Here is an 11,089-nt window from a genome sequence, read left to right on the forward strand (position 1 = left end):
TTAAAGCCAAATGTTTCCCATGCCTTGTCTCAAGGCTCTTGAGATTGTCAGAACTGCACAAAACTCTCTGAAATGAAGTTTCTATAACAGAAGCTCACAGAGTTTAAGTGACATGTTCCTAGGTCACACAGCCTCAAGTGGCTCCAACTCCTGTCTATGTGGTTCTGAAACTACATGCTGCTGCCTCTCAAGTTCCCCCAAGATGACTTGAAAGCTCAGGCTCCCATCTAGTAGATCATTACACTAGCAAAATCACTGCTCAGCAGTAAGCTGTGTTTAGATACTTGGGTTATTTCACAGTGTAGATGAGATAGACACAAAGTCTTGCTTATTCTATTAAGCACTGTTCTATGTGCTACCATCATGCAAGGAAATCCAGGCTTAGAGAGTTGACGTTTGACAGCCAGTAAGGAGAAGAGATAAGATCTGGTTGCAAAAAGTCTGACACTAGTTTCTCTAATCCTTCCTAACCACTACTTAGTTTTGCTAGTACATTACAAAGCGGGGGAAGTAGCCATTCAGTGAAATATGACCCTTTCTCCTTCAGAATCTGTGTGCACCTCAAGTATACCAGTGAGAAAAAATTTTCACTGCCTTTGATAGTTTTTAAATTGTGTGTATGGATATGTGTCTGTGCACACGCATGTGTATATAGGTATATATGTCTTTGCATGTGGATGTGAAGGTCCAAGATTTGTTGTTGGCCATCTTCCTCTATTGCACCCCACTATGTTATTTTTAAACAGAGTCCCTCACTGAACCTGGAGCCTGGCATTTTAGCTAAACTAGCTGGCCATCAAGTCCCCAGGACCTGTTTATTCTCCTGGTGTTGAGGCTACAAAAGTATGCTACCGTGTCTAGCTATATGCTGGTGTTGGGAATTCAAACTCAGACATTAATGTTTATAGAACAAGTGAACCACATCTCCAGCCCCATTTTATTGAATTGACATATAGCAATTGTACAAATATATAGGGTATGATGTCATCCTTCAATACAGGTAAACACACAAAAAAAAAAGGGTCTGTGCTTTTTTTTTTTTTTTTTTTTTTTTTTGAGTGGTATTATTCATATATGGAGTCTAAAAAGTGCTAACTCCTGTGCTAGCTGTTGTGGAGATGTCAGGCCCTCCATAGTCCATGATGCTGAAGGTCTGAAGATGAGAAATAAACTCCTCTCCAGTGCCATTACCCCTAAAGCAAACCACTATCACCCTCATTTACTGCTTTGAAATTCTCTTTCATTGTTTGCATAAAATTTCCTTTTATTAAGTGCAGGATATGAAAAGGTTTTCAAATAATTAGTACAGTTAGTCTAAATGTAAAAAAAAAAAAAAGCTAAAAGGAAAACTGTGTGCAATTAGGATTTGCATAATTTCTTTAACACTGCTTAACTTGTCTACATTTGTACCTCAAAGTAGGACAGGATTCGGGGTGAAACAGAATAAAACCATTGCCTGACCTTTGGTGTCCCTCTACATACCTCAGCTTGTTATGGGACCTAAGCAATTACATCCTTGAGTACTCTATCCTCAACAAGTTTTTTTTTTTAATTCTTTCTTATTATATCTCAAATGAACTTCATAGGCACAGGAAGGTTAAAGCATGAGTTTTTCAGACATGAGTCAGTAGATCTTGTGAATCATCTGTCTCCATAGATAGTCCTCACAATGTCACAAATTCATTGCAAAAACACTCAACTCTTCACATTTTAAAAAAAAGTATGTTTTGTGGGTACCCATATAAAAGATAAATTTACATAAATATAAATATCACCATCTGCCAATTAGTATGCATTTATGAGCAGGACCCTATAACCCTGATGATAAGTGAAAGTACATCAGTACAGAGTTGTCCCTGGGAAACCAATGGGAATCTCAGCAAGTATTTAACTTAAGAGTAGGTGGAGGAGACTCATTACCGGCCTGGCTAGTTGCCTTGTTCTATTAGAAACCTTGATTAAAGAAATAATAATAAAAAAAACATAGTATGCTAATTAAACTGTTTGACCAATCACAGTAAACAAGAAGGTCTAATTTGGGGAGCAAAGAAAGGGACTCAAACACTGCAGCTCAGCTGCTCCTTTCCTTACACCAGTTTTTCTGATTCCTGCTGTAAGAGTGCCTGTCCCCAAGGCCTACAGATCAGTGGGGTTGCTGACTCCAGAATAAAGAGAAAGAGAAAATGTGTCAACTTGGTGAAGCTCCCTACAAGCCCAGGCTTGTAGGGGCTCCCTGAGATCACAGCCCATGATTGCAGCCTGTCCTGCTCACGGACTGTCACCTAGTACAGCATGTTGTAAGTCGTGAAGAATGTGTTTAAGTATAAATAGTCCTGCCTGGCTGGAGCAAGCAAAACTGTTCCTTCAGTTTGGTGTGCACACAGCTTGCAGGCCAGGGTCCTGGGTGTACCAGTTGTATCTCCACATAAAATGAATGTCGGCTGTACCCTAATGTATAATATTGTCTATTAGACAGTGCATAAAGGCCTGCACTGTGTGTACATACTGCAGCCACACAGAAAACATTACCAAATGAACCTGCTTTTAGCCCACTGCCTCATACGGTGGTAATTAAGGAGAACTGCTTTTTGATTTGCAACTATTTGCTGTTCTGCAGGAAAAACAGAGCTCAGACCATCTTGTTCCTTGTGTTGTTTCCATGTTTAATCTTCTGATTCATGAGGAATTATTACACCAACACCTATGGGGAATTTAATTATTTGGCTCCTACTTCTCTGGCAAGTGTAATTATGGAGGAGGAGGATCTATAGATTAACATTTTTTAAAAGCTTCATCCAAGAAAAAATAAATAAAAGGAGGTGGAGTTTTTTGTAAAACCTGGTATTGAATAACATCCAGGTTTGAAGCAAGGCCAGTACTGAGCTTAAGAGAAAATGTCAATGCCTAAGTGGGAGGTCAAACCAGGGACACAGAGCCCAGGACTTTGATCACATGGGCATTAACATGAAAACCAAAACACCCTATATATCCAACAGGCATTTGTAGATTGTTGAGATACATTTTGTGTTTGTGAGTAAAATTATGGAGTAGTTTTGAATGAGATGAGAATGAACTTTTAGGTCTATTTCCATTGCTCTTTACTGAGGAAGCTTCATTTTCCCCCACACCCATTGAATAAGAGAACTAATGATTTAAAAGATAAGAATGATCTGCTATTTCTCCCTGTGTTGATAAACTTACTGCTAGACAGTTTGTGTCCAATAGATGTTGGCCAATAGGAAATCAAGATAGGCAGGACTAGGAGACAAGGAAGATTCTGGAAGGAATAGGGAGGAGTCAGCATGTAGAGACTTGAGAGAACAGAGGTCGGGGCCCTCTCTCCGGTAAGATAAGACCACGTGGAAATACTTAGATTAATAGAAATGGGTTAATATTTAAGACAGAGCTAACCAATAAGAAATGCTAGTAACAGGCCAACAGAATTATATCTAAAAAGAAGAAGAGGAGGAGGAGGAGGAGGAAGAGGAGGAGGAAGAATGAGCCTATATTTGTTCTTGAAGAACTGGAGAATCTCAGACTTCCAGCCTCCAAGACAAGCGCCACTGACTGTTTCTGGAACTATGGCAGTTCACATTGCCCTTAGTATTACACCAAAGACTGTCAAAAGGTGGTGACTAGCCACCCTTACCCCTGAGGGTGAATAGCTTGCACATGCATCATGTCTTCCCCAGAGATTCACCACAGGATTAAAATCTAGTTGCCCATGTGGTACCTGGCCAGATGCCACATTCTTTATTGGCTATCTTTCCTTCTTTCAAACACTCCCTATTGTTCTGCAGGTATGACCTGCATCTGACCCCTTGCCTTAGATTTTACTTCTGGGTGAAGCCATGGTGACAAGTGCCTGTCCTCAAAAACCATGTAGCAGATACAGGATATGCAATGAGAAAAGGACAAAAGTAACTAGTTTGGATGGACAGCCACTGTAATTGCACCAACTTCCTCTATACAATCACACAGATGTGTAAATCGACCAGCAAACTCCGAAGTCACATGGTGACAACTGTTCCAAAGAAAAATAAAACAGATACAACATTATTCTTAGGCCACCATAGTCTGATATCATGAACTAGGAGCTTAAATAACAGAATTTGATTTTCTCACAAGTTGTAGAGACCAGAGGTCCAAGATCAAGGCATCATAAGGGTTGATGTCTGGTGAGGCCTCTCTAGATTGTAAACAGCTATCACTTCATTGTGTCATCACATAGCCACATTTGTGTGGAGAAAGAAGGAAGGGAAGGGTCAGGGTTCCTCTGGTGTCCTCTCCCTTCTTAGAGTGACATGGGTCTCTTAGATTATGGTATGACATGGCTTGAAGATGAAATAAACTCTCAAAGTGCATGTTTTGGATGCTTGATTTCCCAGTTGGTGATGCTATTTTGGGAGGGTCTAGAAATGTAGGGAGGTGACTGCCTGGAGAAAGTAGGTCACTGAAGGAAGTACCTGTGGAGAACATGCTTTGTCTCCAATCTGGTTTTTTTGTTTTGTTTTGTTTTGTTTTTTTGTTTTTTTTTTTTTGTTTTGTTTTTTGTTTTTCATTGTTTCCTGCCTGCCATGGTTGAAGAGCCTCTTCCAATGTATATCCCAGATGCTGTGTTGCTGTCTATAACACTTGGGACCTCTGACACAGCAAGCAAAATCAATCTTCCCTCCTTGATAATAGACATACAAATGTAACTGACACAGGATCCCAGTTTTATAATATCATGGATTTTTTTTGATGGAATACTGAGACCAGGTTTCACTGTGTACCTCTGGCTGTACTGGAACTAGCTCTGTAGATCAAACTGGCCTCAGACATATGTCTGCCTCTGCCTATGGAGTGCTGGAATTAAAGGTGTGCACATCACAGCCAAACTCACAGAACTCATTTTTAATTTGTCTCATTCAGAGTCCAATCTCCAAACACAGTCACATGGGAGATTAGAGTTCAGTCTAAAACACTGTCTAAGGGGAAGAACAGTCAGTATAAGCTTGGAGTTGCCATGCCAGACAGGAAGATGGACTGAAAATTTTTTTAGCGTCTGATTAGAATTGGTGTGGTTATTCAGTAGCTGACTACTGTTTTCATTGTAAAGTTTATTTTACATATTTACTTATTTGTGTCGGAGATGGTACTACAGCTTACAAGTGGGGGTGAGAGGACAAGCTGATGCTCTCTTTCTGTCATGTGGGTCCGAAAGATGGAACTCAGGCCATCAGGTTTAGCAGCAAGTGCATTAATCCACTGAATCATCATACCAGCCCTTCCTAATGAATTTTAATATGACTATATTTGCATGAGTCAAAATGTCTTTCCCCAATTTTAGATGTATAACTTTTTCCTTATCTTATTTCTTTGAATTTAATAAAGAGCAGCTTGTTTTCAGATGTTAACAGCAGACAATTTTAATCTTTACAGGCATGTCCACAAGCAGAAAATATACATAAAAGAGTAGTGTCAGTTCTCAGGAGGCCAAAGAGACCTTCGGAGCTACTATGCCAAATACCTGTGGGATTCTGAGAACATCTATATTTTGGGAGATTAAAAATATGCATCCTGTTAGTTAATTATTAAGCTATTTTCAAAGGCCACTTGCTCTTTGCAGAGCATGCTTGGCTCTCCCTCAAACAGTGCTCAGTATGATCAAATCAGAGAGCTCTATATAGACTATACATACTCACCCCCTCCCCAAAAGACAGTCCATGTCTTCAGCATAATTACATGGTACAAATAATAGAGGTTTTGTTAACTAGCAGCTCTTTTTGCAAAGACTATCAAATATCTGGGGCAGCATAATGCTGTAATTGCATCTACAGACCTGTGTAACATTTAGACAATAGGTTCTAAAGGTCAAGGTACATATTACATATCCACTGTACTTCTCTGGTGAGCCTAAAATGCTTAAAGTGTTGTAAAATGAAGCTAAGCACAGAACATATGTTTCTCCACAAGAGACAAAATCTCTTTCGCTATTAAAATGCCAAGTTATTGTTTATTTTGAGTAGAGGTTTTCTTACTTGCTTAGTCATGGTTTTACTTACTAAAATGACAGAAGTATTTGATTCTCTATATACTCTAATTTTTAGTCAGCAGTAGGTGGTGAAGAAATCTTAGCTATTTTGTTGTTGATACAGAGATCAAATCCCAGTTGATACCAATCAAATACAGATTGTTTGGTCCTATCAAGAACTAACTTCTTTCATTTTGGAGTAGTCTAAGGACCAATCCTCATATTCACATCTGCAAGTTTTCATCTTAGCTTCATACCCCAGTTGTAATGGATTAACTCTTACTTTTACAAATTCAACAGAGTTCTCCCTCCTGGACAGGGGAACTGAATCTAATTGTCTGAATTAATTTCTTCTTGAAGTCTACTAGTCATCCCATGGTCAATAGCACTTAAAAACAAAACTCTTAATTTGAACTCACCAACTCTGCCACACTCAACTGAATCAGTAACTAAAATAAAAAACCAACATCACTCATCACTTTCTTCTAGACCCCATATCTTCTCCCTACCAACCATATTAACTCTATGTACAAGCGATATCCAGAACCCAAACTTTTCTGGCCTCCTCAATGATTATCTATCTAGTTTAAACCAATAAAATATCTTTCCTGGATTATTTCCACTTTTTTCCATGTGTGTGGGCTTAGTATGAACTGTATTCAGGGATTTATGAATGCTAGGCCATCACTGAACAGGTGGACTATATCCCCACCCCAGACTTTTCTACTGTAACCCCTTTGCCAAATCTATTTCAACATAGAAGCCAAATAAATTCTTTCAAAAATTCCATAACAAATAACTCCTTGCTTCTCATCTTACTCTGAGTAATCAAAGTTAAACATGAGCAATAAGACGGCATGAAAAGTTTCCAACCTCCTCTAGCCTAGCTGTGTGTTGTTCACATTGGTCTCTCTGCTGTTCTTCACACCTACCTGGAAAGCACACTTTGATTAGGACATGGGTACTGCTCTGACATCTGTCATCATGTGCTCGCTCCAGATTTTTATATGGTTTGCTGCCTTATCTCCCTTATCAGTGCGACAATGAAACCTGCCCTAACCACCCTGTTTAAAACTGCAACTACACCACCTCTCTCCATGCTGATAGCTATACTCTACTGTGCTTTTTGTTTTAGCACATCCCACACACTATGTACTTTATTATAAAAGTTTTTGTTTATTGTCTGTCTCACCCAGACAAACTGTAAGGACCAACAGACAGAAACTCTTTTTTATTCCCTGGTCTGTCTAGAATAATCTTTCCTCTCCCTCATCCTCAATGATCTCTCAACCTTAGAAGAGGAGTGTGCGGTGTGCATGTTCCATTTAGTGATAAGAATTCTGCAATATCTTATTTTCTGTACCTTGGACAGCTGTGAATCTTGGTGTTAATCACCAGTTACTGCAAAAAGAAGCTCCTCAGATGAGAGCTGAGAAATGCATTGATCTATGGAGTCAGTTTAATGCCATGCCCATTTACATTTACTAGAACAATAAATAGTAGTGCACTCTTCCATAGACTTATGACCTGTCTTGCTACATGTTCCTAGCCCAATAATATTGCCAGGTATGGGTATTATCTTGCAGAGTGGAACTAAAACTTAATCAGAAAGTTGTTCATCAATCCTATTGTGTTTTTGCCATGATTGTGCCAATGGCCATGCCTTTCCTGTCATTACTGTAGTAGTTCACAGTGCTCACACTACTGTGATGATTACTTTTCACCTCTGGTGGCACATATAGGAAAAAACCTTTCATCTCTATGAAAGCTAGCCAGTAGGCATAAAGCTTCCAGGTTAATGCCAGATTTATTTCTCCCTGAACATATATGGCATCTTCATCAATAGGACCTTACCATGAAGTACCATGAAGGACATTAGCAATGGCCTGTAGTTGTTTGGCAATGGGTATTTGATACTTCATTGGCCAACTATTCCAATAGCAGTAAACCATTCCTGGCACTGGGCTTTTTATTCGTTAAACTCTGGTGTATAGTAGGGGTATTGTTGTCCTGTTATAGAGTAACTCCATTTTAATTATGGATAGATGATAGATAACTGGATAGATGATAGGTAGATACATACATACATAGATAGAGACATAGATAGATTAGATAGATAGATAGATAGATAGATAGATAGATAGATAGATAATTGTTATGAGCAAATTCCCACCAGCATGGTCCCAAAGCCATATCAGTCCCAAAATAACACACAGAGACTCTATTAGTTATAAAGCTGTTGGCCAATGGCTAGAGCTTCTTATTGGCTAGCTCTGTCTTAAATATTAACTCATTTCTATCAATGTGTTTCCATGTGGTCCCATCGTACTGGAAAATGGGTCCAGACCTCCTACTCCTCTCTCATCCTACATCTTGACCTCTCTCTACTACCTCTCCCAGAATCTTCCTTGTCTCCTAGTCCTGCCTATCTTGCTTTCCTATTGGTCAACAGGGCTTTTTTCATTAACCAATAAGAGAAACATATTTACAGAATGCCATCTCCCATCAGATGATGGATAGATAGATGGAAGATACATGCATACATACATACATACATAGATGACAGATACATAGATAGATGACAGATAGGTAGGTAGGTAGGTAGTTAGATGATAGTAGATATTGATAGATACATTATAGATAGATAGAAATAGATAGATGACAGGCAGATAAATGAATAGATAGATAGATAGATGATAGATAGATAGATAGATATAGATAGATAGATGATAGATAGATAGATAGATAGATAGATAGATAACAGATTTCCATATGTCTTTTTCAAATGGTTATAGAATCTAAGAGCCAGAGGTGGTGGATGACTAGAAGGAAACAGTGTCTTCAGGACACAGCTTGGAAATTGTTCATATGAACTCACTGTGGTTGAAAGACCATGCACAAAACCTGTGCAGACCCAAGCCAGACCAAATCCAGCATAGAAATGGGAGTTGATTATACAATCCCACCCCTAGCTATGAGCTACTGGTAATCGATAGCTTCTCAGAGAGGAAGAGATAATTTCCTGGTGAGTCATCACACTCTGGTTGAAGACCACAAATCAAAGCATATGTGAGCAGCACAAATTGGTCATGAATGGTTTACAAAAGAAAAATGCATAGGTGGATGGGTATGGAATAGGGGTGGACCTGGAAAGAGTTAGAATGTGAAAACAAGGGGACGAACAGAAAAGAGCAAAAAAAAGAGATACCATAATAGAGGGAGCCATTACAGGTTTGAAGAGAAAACTGACTCTAGAGAAATGTCCAGAGACCTACAAGAATGACCCCAACTAACAATCTGAGCAACAGTGGAGAGGCAACTTTAAATGCCCTTCCCTGATACTGAGATTGATAACTAACTTATATACCATCCTAGAACCTTCATATAGTAGCTTTTGGAAACAGAAACAGATGCCTACATCTAAACACTGAGCTGAACTCCTGGAATCCAGTTGCAGAGAGAGAGGAGTGATAAGAAAAGCTGTCAAGACCAGGCTACAGAAGTTGACCTGAACAAGGGGGGAGTTCATGGATCCCCAGACTGATAGCTGGGAAACCAGCATTGGACTGACTCAGACCCCTTGAACATTGTTCTCAGTTAGAAGGCCTCTGACAGTGGATGTATCCCTGGTGCAAAAATGGACTTTGGGAGCACATTTCCCATGGAGGGATACTCCCTTACCCTAGAGACAGGAGGGAAGGCCTAGACCTTACTCCAAATTACTTGACAGATTTGATGATCCCTCCTGGAAAGCATAACTCTCCCTGTGGAGTGGGAGAGGAATGGGATGAGGGGGGAGCAGGAGGCATGGGAGGGAGGAAGAGAGGGAGGGAGAGGGAACTAGGCATGGGAGGGAGAAAAAGAGGGAAGGAGAGGGAACTAGGATCGATATGCAAAATAAATAAATAAATAAATAAGAATGTGAATATAATTGGAACACATTGTATAAAACTGTCAAAGAACTAATAATTTTTTTAAAGAACCTAAAAGAGTGTCCTACAAAACAAGACAATTTTGAATAAATGTGATACCTTTCTTAATTTTTTTAGACAACAATTATTAAGAATTCATCAACAAAAATGCATCATCAATGAGAAGGGCCTGACTACTAAACATTAATAACACATGATAAAAATTCCAAATGAATGAATATTAAATTTTAAAATAAACACTGTTTTATTTAATGTCTTGTCAGGAAAAATTATCTAAAATTTTTAAATAGGCAAAAGAGTTAGGTTTTCTTTCAGTGAGTTATTTTCTAGTTCTCTGGAGCCAAAGACTAATGTCAAATGCTTTCTTCAGATGCAAATAATGTTGTCAGAAGTCCACCAAAAAAAATTATGTAGTTCTATTGGATACTAACTCATTTTGTATCTAAGCCAATGACTTGATAAATGTCCTATGAGGCTCATCCTACTAATGCAATATTTTACTGGGTCCCTCAAAATTTACCAGATAAGTTAAATCTTTGCCATGTGCCCCTTCAGTAAAGTTTGTTTATACCTGGGCCTTGAGAAAATCATATCAGGATATTCAATGACTGATCTTTTAGTATATGAGAACTGTAGTGAAATAATTCCAGAACTTAGGAGAGAAATATGATTCTCAGACAATAAAAATCACCATACTCATTTGCACAAACATCCAGTGTGATAAAGCTAGTATTGTTCATACATCCATTTACACGTTCATCAGAATCCAAACAAAGCACCATCAAAATTCTTTGATCCTTTATTGACTTTTGAAATAATTCTTAAATTGTTCATTTGATTAAAAAAAAATAGGAAACCAATGAAAAGCAAGAGTTTTATGGAAGGACTAGACATTCAAATATTGAGATCTACCAAAACCTTCAAATGAAAATATGTTATACCAAAACATGAACATACATCAGTGAGACTAACAGAAATGGGACTAATTTTATGTTACTCAAGGTTCTCTAGGGAAACTTAATCTGTGTGTGTGTGTGTGTGTGTGTGTGTGTGTGTGTAAGATAATTGTTTATGAAGTTGGATTATATAATCAGAGGCTGGATAGGCCCACAAGGACTTTCTACAACCAGGAGAACTAGGA

Source organism: Phodopus roborovskii, unplaced genomic scaffold (assembly GCF_943737965.1).
Source record: "Phodopus roborovskii unplaced genomic scaffold, PHOROB, whole genome shotgun sequence".
Lineage (NCBI taxonomy): Eukaryota > Metazoa > Chordata > Mammalia > Rodentia > Cricetidae > Phodopus > Phodopus roborovskii.